Source organism: Octodon degus, unplaced genomic scaffold (assembly GCF_000260255.1).
Source record: "Octodon degus isolate 3935 unplaced genomic scaffold, OctDeg1.0 scaffold00093, whole genome shotgun sequence".
Taxonomy (NCBI): Eukaryota; Metazoa; Chordata; class Mammalia; order Rodentia; family Octodontidae; genus Octodon; species Octodon degus.
In genome coordinates this window covers 4,151,428-4,168,741 of record NW_004524669.1, presented here as the reverse complement: position 1 = coordinate 4,168,741, position 17,314 = coordinate 4,151,428, and the positions used below count along the sequence as shown (strand labels likewise).

General features: G+C 45.0%; 1 non-coding gene across 1 annotated transcript; it reads left to right on the top strand.

The window, feature by feature from the left end:
* Window positions 1-231: 231 nt before the first annotated feature.
* LOC111818530 lies at window positions 232-332 on the top strand. The gene has a single exon (XR_002822503.1). It is a non-coding gene; the product is annotated as a small nucleolar RNA U13 (small nucleolar RNA).
* Window positions 333-17,314: the final 16,982 nt, after the last annotated feature.

Genomic DNA, 17,314 nt, shown 5'->3' with positions numbered 1-17,314 from the left:
TGGGGAAAGAAACCTTTCCTCCCTTAACTCTGGATGTTGGGTATTTTGTTTCAGCAACAAGAAAATGTCACTAAAACGAAGAAGAAAAGGATTGTTTTGACTGGCTCAAGGGCAGACATGTCATGGTGGAAGGGCATGGCTGAAGAAAGCCGCTTCTCTCATGGCACCCAGGAAGCAGAGGGAGAGGGCACAGATGAGAGAGAAGATACACCCCTTAAAGGTGACTTACTGATCTTTCAGTTTATGAGCATGACAATTGGGTGTTCATGCTTTATGCATGAGATGTGCCTCTTCAAACCTTGTTACAATGTGGGCACATTATCCATCTGACATGAAAAAAATAAATAAATAGATTAAAAATAAAGGTGACTTACTTCCCCCAGGTAGGTGCCACCTCCTAACAAGCCATTGTGGATCTCAGTACTCAATCACCTCTCTGGGACCTACCTATGGACATTTCTGCATTGGGGATTGAGCCCTCAATACAAACTTCTTTGAGAGACACTTCATATTTAAACTACATCACAGTAAAAATGGAGGAAAATCTTCTCTGAGGATCATAATTGGAAACTGGTCTCCATGATTTGTTTTCATTTCAAATTCAATGCTATTTGGATGTTTGAAAAGTTACACAGTATAGATTCAAGTGGTTGTGAGCCAGTGATACTTTCTAGTAGTACTTAGAAGAAAGAAGAGCAAATCACCTTTGGAAGATCCCACATTCAGCTTGGACTACCAGAAATTCTTATAGACAATATTACAAGAAATATAATTCACACAGTCAAAAATCCAAAATCATGGGGCCGGGGAGATGGCTCAGTAGGATAAGTGCTTGACTGGCAAACGCAAGGATCTGAGTTCAATCCCTGGTTCCGCAAAAAAAAAAAAAAAAAATCAAAAATCACATTGCCAAGTAGGGTTGAGAAAAACATAACAATTTAGAATTGTAAACTTAGAAAATGTCTTTTAAAAGTGAGGGTTTGTTGGGCATAGTGGCACAGAGGTACAATCCCAGCACTGGGTAGGCTGAAGCAGGATTGCTATGAGTCTAAGGCCAGGCTGGAAACCATGATGAGTTCAAGATCAGCCAGAGAAAGAGAGAGAGAGAGAGAGAGAGAGAGAGAGAGAGAGAGAGAGAGAGAGAGAGAGAGAATATAAGAGCCACGGTGTCAGGTGTGCAGAACATGAAGTCGAGGTCACAATAAGCCGCTTTCATGTGATTTCCTTTAGAAATGCTCATCAGCTTAGAGTGGGAGCAGGAGTGAGGACACGGGGGTGTGCAGGGACAACTGGGCCAGGGTGACAAGGGACGCACAGGGAGGGCAAGTGACTTAGAGCTTGAAGCCAGATGTGAGCACCTGTAGTTCCAGCCACTCAAGAGGCTGAGGCAGGAAAATGCCTGTGGGTTTGAGGCCAGCTTGAGTAACTTAGTGAGATCCTATTTCAAAATAAAAGTTAAAAATTTTAAAAGCTGCTGGGGGTGTACCTCAGTGGTAAAGCAAGGCCCTGGGTTCAATCCAAACAAACAAACAACAACTTGCCCAAGCTGTTCCTACGGCTAAGGGTGAGAGACTGATCAGAGTAGCAGTTACGGCCAGAGCAGCCCAAAGTCCTCAGGCAGTGTCGGGGACCTGGTACAATCAGCAGCCTGCAGTCCGTGTGCTGCAGGCCTCTGAGAAGGCGCTGAGCTGTGGTATTCCTGAAGAAAACCCCCAGGCTCTCCGCCCTTTCTGCTCCAGAGGCTGTTGCACAACTTTAGGGGCGAGGCCTCTTTCTTCTAACTCTCATGCTGACCTCGTTCCACCCCGGTGCCTCCTTGGTAAATAGGCCCTATGCCCTCAACCTTGATGATTCATCTATCTGGGCATGCTCAGTAGTGAAACCATCTTGTTCTCCCGGTCATTCTCCTTCTGCTGTGGCCCTCAAGGCTTTTGCTCATGTGACTGGCTCCCCTTTCCTCCATGCCCTGAGTGGTGTCCCAGGCCAGCACCCCGTAGCGTATATCTCTGGCCCTGCAGTGCTGGACCCTCCCCACCTACTGGCCATCTCCCTTCAGTCCCCCCCGACTCACCATGGCAAGCCTGTGTTCCAAGAAAGCCCTCTGGATTCAGGTCAGCTGCCTTCACCCAGAGCATGCAGCCTCGCTAACGCTTAAAATTGTGGAGTTTGAAACCTAGAGAGGAGTTTTGAAATTCTTTACTCTGACTCTGTTGTTTCACAGATAGGAAAATGGAGGACAAAGAAAGGAAAAGAAAAGAAAGGAAGTCTGGTCCAGGACAGGGCCTGAACTGGCAGTCAAGATCTCTGCATAAGGAGAACTTTTAGAGCCGGGGAGATGGCTCAGTAGAATAAGCGCTTCCTTGGCAAGCGCAAGGGCCTGAGTTCAATTACCAGCTCTGCAAAAAATAAATAAATAAATAAAAAGGGAGAACTTTGTACCCATAAAAATAGCCTGTGCGCTGACTGTCCTCAGCACTGTGCCCAGGTGATTCATTAGCATGCACAGCAAACCTGTGAGGAGGTAGCAGTGTTACCTCACTGCGGAGATGACGAGCTGAGGCACAGCAGAGTCGCTCAGCAAACCCCTACCCTGACAGCTCCCCCAGTGTCCTCGTGTCTTGCTTGCTCTCCTCGCACCCTTTAAATACACACACACACACTTGAAGTTTTCCTCTTACCTGGATCACACAAGTGATCGCTCCCACCTGCTGCCCTTGCTTCTCCCAGGAGACAGTATGGTCTGCTTGCTGCCCACAGCTGATGGCGCAAGAGCCGGACACCTGAACCAAGGACAAGTACTAACTAGAGCTGGGTATGGTGGCACACACCCATAAGGCCAACACTCTGGGGGCCGTGAGGCAGGAGGATCACAAGTTATAGCCAGCCTGGGCAATTTAATTACTAACCCAGGCCCTGTCTCAGAATTTTTTAAATTTTTAAAAAGCTGAGGCTGTAGGTCAATGAAGATTCTAGGTTTAATTCCCAGTACTGCCAAAAAACAAACAAAAGCCACTAGGTAGATTGGCCTGGTCACTGAAGTTCTTTCTTGTAAGTATTTAAATGAAAAAGGTACAGAAACATACTTTGATGGTGGTAGCCACAGGATACTAATGCCTGGAAGTCACCTTTGTGGGGTGACAGGCATATGGGAGAGAGAGGCCAGGCACCCGAGAGAGATGAGAGGGGGTTAGTTTACCCCAGGTCCCTGTGGCTGTGTCTTTGTGCATACACAGCTTCCAGCCTCAAGCGAACAGTCAAATAGTCCCCAGCACGTCCCCAGCCCAGTGTTTTCTCGGAGCCCGTGAAATCTGGCTGCATTTTCCACTACTGAGTTCTCTGAGATTCCCATCTGTCTTCCCAGGAAATCCTCTTGCGTTTTCACTCACTGGAGCATGTTTGTCCTTGCAGTCCGTGAGCCTGGCTACAACGCCAGCTCCTGTCATTCTTCCAGCTTCTCCAGGTGCCTTTGCCCCTCTGTGATTTCATCTCCTCTTCTCCAGGCAGAATGGGGACCCACCATGGAGGCGGGCACTCCGGTTTCCCTCTCAACATTCAACTCATACTTGATCCAGCATATCTTCTATCTCTGGGGTGTCCTTTTCTAATTTTGCCACTTGAAACTTGATCATCCTTACTACTACCCTTTTATGTTCTGGGAGATCCATGGATCTAGCCCTCATTTATTGACTCTAGGAGCATGTGTTAAATGTCTATGCGCCAAGCACTAAGGTACTACCTGGAAATGAGGACATGAAAGTTTTCAGTTCTTCCTCTCCAGGAGTTCACAGTACAAGAGGGGAATACAGATTCACCTTGTCAAGCTGGTCACACCAACACAGTCTTTGGTTTCATTAGCCTAGCTACACACACATGCACACACATGTTCACACACATATTTCAGACATAACAATTAGTGCTGTGACCTTGTCACGCACCCTACACAGGCTCTATCTTGTTTCCTCCACCCTGTCCCTACAGCCTCTTCCCTACACCAAGTTCTCTTGTTTTCTAAGTGGCCTCTGGAAGATGCCTTGGAGTGTTTTTTTTTTTTTTTTTTTTGATCTTCATTCTGTGGTACAGAAATTGTGTGTGTGTGTGTGTGTGTGTGTGTGTGTGTGCGCGCGCGTGTGTGTGTGTGTCTGTGTGTGTTGTGTGTCTGTTTATGCTATTTTAAGACCCTAGCACTTTGCAAAAACCCGGTGGAGAATCCTGCCAAAGGCCTGGGTGGGGGAGGGGAGGCTGGGCAATCTGAGCCCCGGGCAGACTGGGTGTCTGGGGAGCCGGGTTAGCAGCCGCCAGCTGCAGAGCCAGGCTCAAACCACCGCAGCCGCCCTTGACTGCTGTTTTTCTGGCCTGTTGCAGTCCAGCCCTACTCACTCTGTCCACCTTCATTTTTGCCATGCCCAGCCCTCCTTCACCGAGAGTTGCTTAGGAGTTTGCACACCAGGCATCATGTAAAATTGTTGTGTTTCTGAAAACACACGCTCGCATCGAGAAGTCTTGAAATTCTTCTTGGAACAGTTCCAGGGATTTATTTATGAAATTCCCAGGGGGTGGGAGAGACAGAAGTCTGGACTTAGCAGACTGAGTGCTGCCGTCATCTTGTCAACATAACCGCCACTGTAGTGTGCACTTACTACATGCCCACTGCGTGCCCATGCCCTGCAGAGGGTGGGAGGTATGCCCTGGACCCAGACTCAGGACAGCAAGGAAGTACTCCCCTGGCCTGCAAGAGCAAAAATAACCAGAAAAGATACTGATTTACTTGGTCCCTGGTGCCCCGCTGACTTCCCCCCTCCATCCAGGCCAGGTGCCATCTCTTTGCTTCTTGCCCTCCTTCTCCCCAAGTCTGTAGCCTCCCCTAGACCCCCTTAACTAGAGAGTCTGTGCTGTCCTGGGGATGGATAGGTGGGTCCTCCAAAGAAAAGTTGCCAGCCTCTCTCCTACCCAGAAGAGAAACCTGGAGGTCATGGGTGTTCCACGCAAAACTGAACCCTTGGCAGTTTGATGCAGAACAGAAATGGGACTGATGCCTATGTGTGGAATGCAGGGGCTGCCAGAGGCTGGGGGATGCTGGGGTGTCCAAGCTACTCAGTGCTTTCCAGTCCTCCCCTGGTACATTAGGTGGTTGGTGGTCAGACTGATGAAGCTGGGGAGAGGACACTGAGAACTCCACTTCCTGCAGCCCAATGGGGGGAAGGTCTGCTGCAAGATGACCTCAGGCCCCTGGCCTTATTTATGAGAGGGAGAGAACTTGGTGGACACAAGGTGTCTGTGGCCTCTCTTCACTATGTCTCAAGGTGGAAAAGTGGGTCTCTTTGGGTCTTGTCTTTGAGAATAAACCTGTATGCTCAATCCTTGGGGAATGACTGCGTTATGCCAAAGTCAAGATTTGATTCAGGGCCTTAGAGTTGAGAAGTTAGAGTAGTCTGTCAAAGATGTGATAGAAAGGCAGGTAGCTTAAACCCGGATGTACCAAAAACAAAACAAAACAAAACAAAACAAAACACCAGATGGGGGGCCGGGGAGATGGCTCAGTGGAATAAGTGCTTCCCCGGCAAGCACAAGGGCCTGAGTTCAATCCACGGGTCCGCAAAACAAACAAACAAACAAACAAAAACAGGGGCCAGGGAGCTAGCTCAGTACAATAAGCGCTTGCCTGGCAAGCACAAAGGCCTGAGTTCAATCTCTGGTTCTGCCAAAATAAATAAATAAATAAATAAATAAATAAATAAATAAATAAATAAATAAAATAAAGCTGGATGTGACAGAAGGACACTATATTTGCCTACTTGCCATAGGGAATGGGAGACTTTTTTTTTGGTACTGGGGATCAAACTCTGGACCTTGTGCTTGGAAGGCAGACATTTATGCTATTGAGCTATCTTCTCAGCCCAGGAATGGAAGACTTTTAAAAACCAAAGGCCACGGGTGGTAGCTCAGTGGCTTAAGCACTTGCCTGGCAAGCACAAGGTCCTGAGTTCAATCCCCAATACAAAAACAAAAAGAGTAAAAACCAAAGACAACCATCCAGAAAACCATCAAATCAAGGCATAAGTATTAAGAAAAAATGACACAGGTCATATATATTAAGTAAAAAAATGAATACTACTGCCTACATGTGTGAGGCTTTGGGATCAATCACCATCAAAAACCAAAAAATACCCAAACCAAAGGGAGAATAGAGAAAGTGTCCTTTGGAGATGACAGAACCTTCTCTATCTCAAGCAGCCTAGGCTCTAGGCTATGACATTTAGAATCCCAGTTGTTTAGAAATAAAGTGTTCAAAAAACATGAAGACCTTCATTCTTCCTCCCCTGGGAAGTCCCAGCAGCTCCTGAAGGTTGAGTCAGAATGAGGAGCTATGTCTTCTAGTTGTCCCTTTCAGGTGAGATGAGCAGGTGTGGGCAGGCTCAGCTCACCTACCTGGAAGCCTATCCTAAGTAGGTGGGCCCATTCCTGGCTGAGAGAGGTAGTGCTGGCCCACCTCAGCCCGTTTTCATGCACAAGCATGTATGCATGTGTGCGTATGCGTGAGCGTGTGTGTGCGCACATGTGTGTACATGTGTGTACACAAGTACTCACATGTTGGAAGGCATTGGCATGGCACTACAGGCAAGAAAATGTGTCTCACTCACACCCCTGAAGCTACCCTGACCAACCATAACCCTCTTCCAAGGCCTTTTCTTTTCTTCTCCTCTCTTCCTCTCCCCTCCCCTGTTCTTCCTGGCACTGAAGTCTGGGTGATCTTCCTGCCTCTGCCTTCTAAGTGCTAGGATTGCAGGCATGCACAACCACACCCAGTGAGGCTTTTGGTCAAGTGGACCCATGAGAAGATGTAAAGGTCTGGATTTATTTCCAGACACTCTGGTAAAGAAAAACCTTGGGTTTGGACTTAAGTCACTCTGAGTTCAAGTCCCAGATCCTTTACTTACCAGCTATGTGATTTGGGGCTCACCACTTAACCTGCCTAACCTTTGGGTTCCTCGTCTATAATATAGGAATAAGTTTTTGTCTTGCAAAATCTGTGTGAAGGTAGAGTAAAAACTGTTATTTATCGGGCTGGGGAAATGGCTCAGTGGAATAAGCACTTCCCTGGCAAGCATAAGGGCCTGAGTTCAATCCTGGTTTCCACAAAAAAAAAAAAAAAAAAAACAACCCAAAAAACAAAATAACCAAAAAAGCTGTTATTTATCAATTGTCAATAAGTTGGGGAGTTGGGCTGGCTAGATAGCTCAACAGACTAAAGTTTCTGCTTAGGCAGAGCGCAGTGGCCAGGTTTAATCCGTGTGCTATGCTGGCCCCGCCCCTGGGGTGTGCTGAGATGGTGACTGAGGTGGGGCGTGGTGGCAGCATGCCTGTAAGCCCAGCAACTGGGAGGCTGAAAACAGGAGAATCACTGGGAGTCCAATCTATGTAGTGGGACCCTGTAGATTCTGTATTAAAAAAGTATATATACATATATATGTTGTAGAGTAGGAGTTATGACTTCTCAGAGGAATGCCGACCCTGAAATCTGACTGCCAGCTTTTATCTTCTGACCTTTTTTATTTATCTATTTGGCACAGGGTCTCACTGTGCAGCTCGGACTTGTAGTGATCTTCCTGTTTCAGCCTTCCCAGTGCTGAGGTTACAGATGTGCCCCACCACACTGGGTTTTGGTGGCTGGCTTGGGGCAAAGCCAGCATAGCATGTGGCACTGGGGATTGAACCTGGGTCCTTGTGTTTGCCAGGCAGGCGTTTAGACTGCTGAGGTATCTCCCTAGCCCCAGCTGCCAGCTTTTAATGTCACCAGGCTCTGCCTCCTCATCTGCCCTTCAAAACAATGAAGGCATCTGCTCTGGGTTTGGAGGTTTGTTGTGAGACTCAAACTGTCAATACACGTGGAACACACTTTATTGTGTTGTCACATTACGCAGCACAGAGCTGGCACTCACATCCCGGTGGTCCTTGTCTGAGGACCCAGCCCCATTGCAAAAGCCCTGTCCCGGTTGCCCTGTCTGCAGCCTCCAGGTAGGGTTTTCCTTACAACAAAGTCTGTTTTTCCCCAAGCTGGTCCTGTCCAGGCATGTTGTCACGGGAACTCTGCCTCTTTTGGGGAGGAAGGGGTTGCCAGCTAAAGCCAGCAGTGCTGCTGCTGCTATATTACAGCCCTTCTGCCGGGGGCTCTTCATATTCGAGCCACAGGCCAGCAGGAGTCTGTCTGTGGAGGCCACTCCTGCTCTACTCTGCCTGCTGAAGAGCTATCACCAGACACCAAAGTGAAGGGCCAAGGCTGGGTAGGGAAAATCTCAACTCAACATTGCCACTCTGTCTCCATTACCTTTTCATAAATGAAGCCCACCTGATGTGGTGACACATGCCTGTAGTCCCAGAATATTGGGAGGCTGAGGCAGGAGGATCTGAAGTTCGAGCCCAGTCTGGTAACTTAATGACTTATTGACACCCTGTCTCAAAATAAAGAATAGAAAAAAGATCTGGGATGTGGTTCAGTGTAAAGGTCTTGGATTCAATCCCTAGTACCAGAGAAAGAAAAATAAGCAAGCAAACCAGAGGCCCAGTGCCAAAAACATTATTGTTTCCTTTGGGGCTAAACAAAGGCATGACTTAAAGTATGGCTTTATAACTGATTTGCTATTCTTCACCTCCAGGACAGTGAGTTCTAGGTCAGGTGTACTTATCTGGGCAAATGCGGGGCTCAGAAGACCCAAGTGACTTCCTGAATTATTTATTTATTTATTTTTACTTTCTCCTGGGTTACTCTGCCTTTATTTTTTTATTTTTTCCCCATAATTTTACTGATAAACAAATAGCAAAGAGATAGTTTCAAATCAAATTGGTAGGACAAAAATTCACTCCTGAATTATTTAGTCAGTAAAATGTGGAAACCACCTGGAACCCAAGTCTGTCTGTCTGTCTGTCTGTCTGTCTCTCTCTCTCTGTACCGGGGATTGAACTCAGGACCTTGTGCTTGCCAGGCTAGCACTTATGTCGCTGAGCCATCTCCCCAGCCCCAAGTCTTTTTAAAAAATCTTTGCCAGGACCCAGAAATTCCAGAGATTGCAGAGGAGACATGGGAAGGGCCCAAGAGTGACCCCCAAAACTTCCTGCATGCCATCTGACTTTCCACAGGGTGTGATTATGAAGGGACCAAAAAACCACTGCTCCCCTAAACTTCCACTTCCAAAACCTGACAGCGTTCTTTTTTTAAAAGAGCAGAACAGCCAAACAGCAAAAGCCTAAAACATTTCAAAGAGCTGGACCTCATAATCCCTCTCCTAGGAATAATCCCAAGGATCTCCACATGCTTCTTGGCTCTACAATTCCAGCTGCGGGAATTCATTCTACAGAAGCAGTCTGTGTAAAGGACTGACCAGACCTGTGTACAAAGCGTTGACTTGGGAACGCCATCTCAATTTTACCCATAACACCACAAAACTGAAGACAAATGGTCAAACTAGAGAATTGTTCCTATAAGGTGTATCAGTATAAAGGTAGCAGAAAAAATATTTAATGGGGCCCGTGGGTATAGCTCCATGGTAGATTATGAAGTTAGCATTCATGAAGCTCTGGGCTCTACCCCTCAGAGTACGTGGGTACACACACACATGCAGAAGGAAAGGAAAAAACCAAAAGAAAGAAAAGTATTTAATGACACCAAAAGGTGTTTATGATATGCAACCTGAGTGTAAGAAAAGCAGGTTACAAAACACATGCCATATAATCTAACATTTATAAAATATAACTAACAAAAAAGAGCTGGAAGATTACATAGCAGAATATTTACAAGAATTATCTTTATCTGGTGAAATTATAAATATTTTCCTCTCCCTTCTCCCCCCCTTCAGTGTTGGGGATTGAACCCATAATTTTATGCATGCTAGGCAAGCGCTCTACCACTGTGTAATATCCTCAGCCTAAATTTTCTCCTTAATTATCTGTATCAACATTTTAAAAGATGACTATATGTATATTGATTTGGTAATCAAAGCAATCTACAAAAGCTAGTTTTAAATAGCCTTATCGGGGCTGGGGAGATAGCTCAGCAGTCTAAGCACCTGCCTGGCAAGCAAAAGGACTCAAGTTTGATCCCTGCTACTATATGATATACTGGTTGCATAGCAAGACCCTGTACCAAATAAATAGAAAGATAAAAAAAATTAAATAGCCTTATCCACAAAGATATACATTGTAGCATGGTTTATGATAGAGGAAAAAGAAAACATATCTATAAAAGAAATGGCTTTACAACCTACAAATATAATGTATTAAATATTATATATTTGTTAAGATGATCACAAAGTCTGTGCAGAAATATTTAAATGTTTATATAGTAAGTGAGAACTGTCACACATGAAAGTAATGTATGCCACGATTATACACATGTAAAGTGCATATGCATTGAAAAAAGTTTCCATTTGATGGGGTTAGAAGATTACATGGGGGCCAGGGAGATGGCTCAGCGGAATACGCGCTTCCCTGGCAAACACAAGGGTCTGAGTTCAATCCCATCCCAGGTTCTGCCAAAAAAAAAAAAAAAGAAGAAGAAGAAGAAGAAGAAGAAGAAGAAGAAGAAGAAGAAGAAGAAGAAGAAGAAGAAGAAGAAGAAGAAGAAGATTATATGAAAACTTTCCCTCTTTTTCAAAGTCATCAAAATATGATACTTTGAGAGCTGGGGAGATAGCTCAGTAGAATAAGCGCTTGCCTGGCAAGCGCAAGAGCCTGAGTTCAATCCCTGGTTCCACCAAAAAGAAAAGGTACTTTGCTTTTTGTTTTTTTTTGTTTTTTTTTTTGGCGAACCAGGGATTGAACTCAGGCCCTTGCCCTCACCAGAGAAGCACTTATTCCACTGAGCCATCTCCCAGCCCCAGTACTTTGTTTTTTCAATTAAAAATGTTATACAGTTGAGTGTGGTGATGGGCTCCTGTAGGCCCACATTTGGGAGACTGAGGCAGGAATTTCACTTGAGCCCAGGAGTTTGAGATGAGCTTGGGCAACAGAGCAAGATCCTGGCTTAGGGAGAAAAATATATGTATTATATGTCATATAAATACATTATATATAGTATATTATGTATAGAGAAGCTTGAGGTTATATACATATGCTTGAAGTTGTGTATATATATGTATGTGTGTGTATTCATAGAATAACATATTGAGCACTGAGACTCTTTCTTTTTTTTTTTTGTATTTTAGGGAAGGGTCTACAGGATGTTCAGGGTCTCACTACTAGATTGGGCTTGTAGTGATCCGCCTGTTTACAGCCTCCCAAGAGCTGGGATTACAGGCCCACGCCACCACGCTCAATCTCAACTGCCATCTCAGCACGCCCCTGGGGCATGGCCAGCAGGGCAGGCCTGGGGATGGAACCCCCAGCCCCTGCACCTGCATGCAAATGCTTTAATCTACTGAGCTATTTGGCTGGCCCTATGAGACCTATTTCTAAAATCACTGGTTGTGAGAGTTCCAACATCTACTCCCATGACCTTGCCTCATGCAGTCACTTAGTACATATGAATACTTTTTTTTTTTTTTGGTACCGGGAATTGACTCAGGACCTCACACTTTCCAGGCAGCAACTATGGCCCTGGGCTATACCCCTGACCCCATATTAATGATGATATTGCTAGTTATTAAGTATGTCCTATATATGTACTACCTCATTTCTGACTTTTGCAATAACTTTTCACAAAATGGGTAAATTACTTAGGACTTTGGTGGTTTCAAGTTACTGGAGTCTGCTCTACTAAGGGAAAAGCCATGTTTTTAGTACTGTGGATTGAATCCAGGGCCTTCATGCTGAGTTATAGCTCCAATCACTTTTTTTCTGTTGTTGTTGTTTGTGGGATTTGTTTGTTTTGCTTTTGATACAGGAAATTGAACTCAGAATCTCATGCTTGCCAGGCATGCACTGTGCCACTATCTCCCCAGTCCTCTTCTTTTTTTTGCTTTGAGACAGGATCTTTCTGTATAAGTACAGGCTCTCCTTGAACTCTCTATGTAGCTCAGGCTGGGCTTGAACTTGTGGCAATCCTCTTGCCTCAGCCTTCTAAGTTCTTTGGATTGTAGGCAGGTGCCATCATGTCTGGCTTGAGACTCTCTGGAACGTAGTTCCTAGGTAGGGTCAAGAGCTCACTTCTGGCCCAGTTATCTGTAACTGTAGGCTGTTCCCTCTATGGATAAGGAGGAAGGCAGTTCTCAAACAAAGCCTATGAGATGGAGGAGTGAGGTGGCTGGAAAGAGATACTAATGTGTGTTAGACATGGTAGATCTTACACCTTTGTAATGGTGAGGACACCAAGGCACAGAGAGGTTGGTTGGCAGGCTTGTTATATAGCTTGGAAGTAACAGTACTGGAATTCAAACCCACGTCTGCTTCTCTCCAAGGTCTAGTCTGCATAACTCACATATGTATTAATGAATGCAAATCAGCCAGGCTATGCCTGTCCCAGACCTAGGGGACAGTACATGTAAAGCCTGGAGCCAGGGGGAATGCAGGTCTTAAGAGCTGCAAAGAAGTCCAGTGGGGCTGGACCACAGAGAGGGAGGAGGGCCCACTGAGAAGGAGGTGTGGCTCAAGCTATGAGCCAGCTCAGATCAAGCAAGGGCTTGTTCACAACGAGTCCAGATCTTTACATGAGGAATGTGACATTCAGCAGAGGGTCAGTGGAGTGACAATTCCTGGTTTAGAAGGATTCTCCAGTTGTCAGGATGGGGTAGGACGGATGAATGTGCTGGCTGCTGGAGCCTGGGCCTTAATGGACACAGGTGGAGGGAACTGAGAAATGACTGGGAGGCAAGATGATCAGATTTTGTGTTCAACTGACTGACTGGGGGTACAGAGGTGCTAGTGACAGAGAGCAGACAATTATGAATGAAGGTAATGGGTTTGCTTGGCTAAGAAAACTGGTCCCTGACTGTGGATGGGTGGAGCAGAGTTGGGGAGTTCTGTTTTAGCTAGATGAGCTTGGGATTCCTTGGAGCCATCCAAGAAATCTTCCAGAAAGAACTTTCTTGAGTGCTGGAACTTAGGAGGGGTCCAGACCCAGATTTAGAAACCAGTTGTGAGCAGTAATGTTAAGGAATGATGAACTCACCTAGGAGGACTGTGCCAGGACAGAAGAGGACCCAGACCAGAGTGCCAGGAATGCCAACATTTAGAGGAGAATAGAGAGAAGGAGCTCCCCCCGCCCAGGGAAGTAGAAAGGAGCAGTGGGTGGGAGGAAAGCCAGAGGCAGGCATAGTCAATGGTGCCAAATATTGCCGAGAGGTCAGCTAAATAAGGAAGGGCCAAGAAGGGTCTACTGGATTTAGCAACAGGGAGGCCAGTGGTAACCTCCAAGAGATCAGTTTCCATGGCAAAGCCAGAAGGCAGTGGGCAGGAGAGTGAGTGGGAGGCAAGCAAGCATAGACTTTCCCAATGGATGTGACCATAAGGGGACAGAAGAAGGGAGAGTCATCAGGGTGGTTAGAGGGGTGTGGGTTTCTGTCTGTGGCAAGACCCTAGTGAGAAGGAGGTGATAGACAAAGGTGAGTGGGGGATTTGGTCAGAAGGGGAGGGGACTCTAAGGGTGAGGAACTCAGCCTGAGTTACTCTAGAGCTAAGTCAGGAGGGTCATTTGAACCCAGGTGTTCAAGACCAGTCTGGGCAACAAAACAACACCTTGTTTCAACAAACAAAAACACGCGGTTAGGAAGCTGAAAGGGTGACCTAGAAGCAAAAAGAAGGAGGAGGCAGAGGGGCAGCCTTAGACTAGCCAGTCTACAGAGGTGGTGCCTGCATTCCAGGGGCTGCAGGTGCTTCCCTTTTCTCTATAGAATGAGGAAAAGTCAGTGGGTGGGGCTTCAGTCGCAGAAGGATAGAATGTTTAAAAGAGGCCTAGGAGACAGAGTCACAACGTTCCTAGCAAAACACCAGTGACCAATCTTGAGTTTTGTCTCAATATTATGGAATTAAATCCTCTAATTCATAACTGAAGTGCAATAAAAGTACACAACTGGGAGAATTGTGGAAATGGTATCTTGTTTTTGTTTTTTAGTCTTTGCAGTAGTGGGGATCAAATCCAGAGCCTCACATGTGCTAGGCAGGTGTTCTGCCACTAAGCTACAATCCCTGCCCGAAGGTCATTCTGAAGGAGCGAGCAGTGGAAGGCGGGGGACATGGGGAAGAGGAGGAGAAAGAAAAATAATTGTATTTATTGCAGGTACAAATAGTGTGCAAAATATTACCTAGCGGCTGAGAAAGTGTCTCTGTAATTAGCATGGAAATTGTTTGCAATGTAAATGAGTGCTTCCGAAGTACTCAGCTATGCTTAAAAACAGTACTTTAGTATTTTAAGAATTCCCCTTGTAGGGTGAAACCACTTTATATCTATTTTAGGACCTTGTTAAGTCTGCTTAAATGTAGTTAATTTTTTTTTTTTCTGGAAAAGATACTGGCTACATCAGAAAACAGTTTCTGGCAAAGGTAAGATTTTGCAACCGTGCTCCACACAAACGTTTTCCAAAGGCCATTTCCACCAGAGAGCAGATCTGATTGCGGGAGATTGTTACTAAGGGAACGGTGGGGCGTGAATATAAATTTCATTTCTCAAAAGCCCTAACTGAAGTATTGATCCAAAGGGAGCAGCCTTCAGTACAGGATACAGAGCTGTTTTTTAATCAAAATAAACAAAAATAGAGAAAGCTCCATATAGGTGCGCATACTCACAGGCTCTCTCCTGGCCCTGCAAATCTCTCCTTTTAAACTGGCAACTAACAGAGGAGGCCAGGAAGATAAGCGAGCCAGGGCCCTTGGAGTGAGGCAAGAGGTGTCGACACCACTCTGGTCTGCAGCTCTGCAGAGCTGAAGCCAGGACCGCCATGGGGAGGAGGAGACCCCATCATTGATGTGATTATTACTTATTGAACTCCAGCTCTGGCCTGGACCTCAGGCCTCGCTGGGTGTTATTCCCACTGAAAGGTGAGAACACTGAGTCCTAGGAGGTTCTGTTTTATTTCCCAGGATCACAAGCTCCTGAGAGGCTGAGTCGGATTCCATTCTGGAGTCTTCTTTTTTTTCCCCTCCATGGGACTCACATTAATCATGTTAATCACACGGCGGCATGTGTTATCATCTTTAGCCTATGCAAGGCAGCAAGGCCTCTCACAGATGTGCTTTTCCAGCTCCTTCTACAGCCTTCATTTAGTCTCCTCCTATTGGCTCCCTTGTTCTGCAGGCACTCTAAGGCGCTTGCTCCAGTGTCCTGAAACAGGTACACACCCTTGTTAAGGATGTATTGTTGCTTTGAATGCATGCATTTTACTATTAAAAGGCATTGTTAAGCCTCATTCTCAGTTTTGCTGAGCAATTCTGTATTTGTTTTGTGATACTAGGAACTGAACCCAGGGCATTTGACTGAGCTACTTCCTGAGTCCATTATTTTTTATTTTGTGACAGGGTCTCAATAAATTAGTTTGTTGTTGGGCTTGAATTTGCAATCCTCCTGCCTCAGATGGCAAAGACATACCCACTTTCTTTTTTTTTTAACCCACTTTCTTTAAGTGATGCTAAAGAGGCTCTGCTGGGTTACAGTTCAACAACTGTGTTAAGAGTTCCTACTTCTTCACGTCCTGGTCAGCACCAGGTCTTGCCTAGTTTTGCCATGTTGATGAATGTCAGTTGTTGTGTCATTAAAATGTGCATTTCTCTGATTATTAGTGAGTTTGAGCATTTCTTTTTATATTTGTTAGACATTTGGACACACACACTGGAGATTGAACTCAGGGCCTTCACAATGGACTGCTGCACCCCTAACTCCTTTGTTTTGTTTTGTTTTTGTTTATTTTGAGACAGGGCCTTGCTAAGATGTCCTACTGGGCTTCTACTTGTCACTGCCGTCCTCTTACCTCAGCCTTCCACAATGCTGGAATTACTGGAATGCGCCACCACGCCCAGTTTGGACATCTTCTTTTATAGATTAAATCTTTGTGTCTTTTGCCCATTTTTCTGTTGGGCTTTATTGATTTGCAGAAATTGTGTGTGTGTGTGTGTGTGTGTGTGTGTGTGTGTGTGTGTGATTTCCCCAGTAGTAGGGATTGAACTTAAGTTTTAGACAAATTTTGCTAAGTTGCGTGGGCTGGGCTCCAACTTGTCATCCTCCTGCCTCAGCCTTCCGAACTTTACTAACTTCTGATGCAATCTTTACTGTGTGTCAGTCCCCAGAAGGATAAGAATTGTTAGACTTTTCCTTTATATTTCAATTATTTCCTTGTCTACTTGCCCCTTGTGTGGTATTATTTATTATTCTGTGATGTTTTAGTGATCTGCTAGGGCAAGTCTCCCGTACACCTCATTAAAACAGACTTGGCCAAATGCACATGTCTTTTTACCCAAGGCATTCCACTTTTTATAGTTTGTTTCACAAGTATACTTGAATGAAGCAAAATAATGTACATAAAATTTTATTCATCACATGGTTTATAATGGCCAAGATGGAAAAAACCCAAAGTTTGAAACAAAACAGAAACCTAATTTGATTATATTACAAACAGTGAAATACTGTATCATTAAAACAGTAAGGAGAAAGCTCTCTACATTGATATATAAATATTTCTAAGATGTATTATTAAGTGAAAATTGTAAGGTACGGAATAGTGTATATAATAATCTATTTTATGTAAGAGGTGGGGGGACAAAAGCCATATTCAAATGCATTTGTATACATATAAAGCACTCTAGAAGGGCAGCAGGGGTTTCTTCGGGGGGTCAGGGATCCTGGGTAGATGGGAAGGAGGCATCTCACCATCTACCTTTCAACATGTTTGTTTTTGAAACACATGAATTCACAACTTATTCAAAAAGTACCCTGGCTCAGTGGTAGAGCTCTTGCTCTACAAAACAAAAACAAAACCTAAAATAAGAAAATTTTTGACTTACATCTTTATGAATGAACACATTCTACCATACTAGATTTAGAATAAATATATTAGATCAACTCAAAAGCAAATAATAATAATAATAATAATAATAATAATAATAATAATAAAATAAAGCAAACCCTAGCTCTAATTTAGACCTGGACACAACTCTTCACTCTTTACTTCTTTTCTCTTTCCTTCTAGTGTCAAGCTCTCAGCTGAGAACAAGACCTTGGTCAGGCTGAAACAGAATTAAAAATAATTAAGAATCTAGCCAAAAGGGCTGGTGAGATGGCTCTGTGGTCTAAAGCACCTACTTAGAACAAGCTTAGCAAAAGCACAGGGACCGCGGTTCAATCCCCCAGCACCACATGCCAGCCAGCCCCGCCCCCTGGTGGGCTGAGCTGGCCACACAC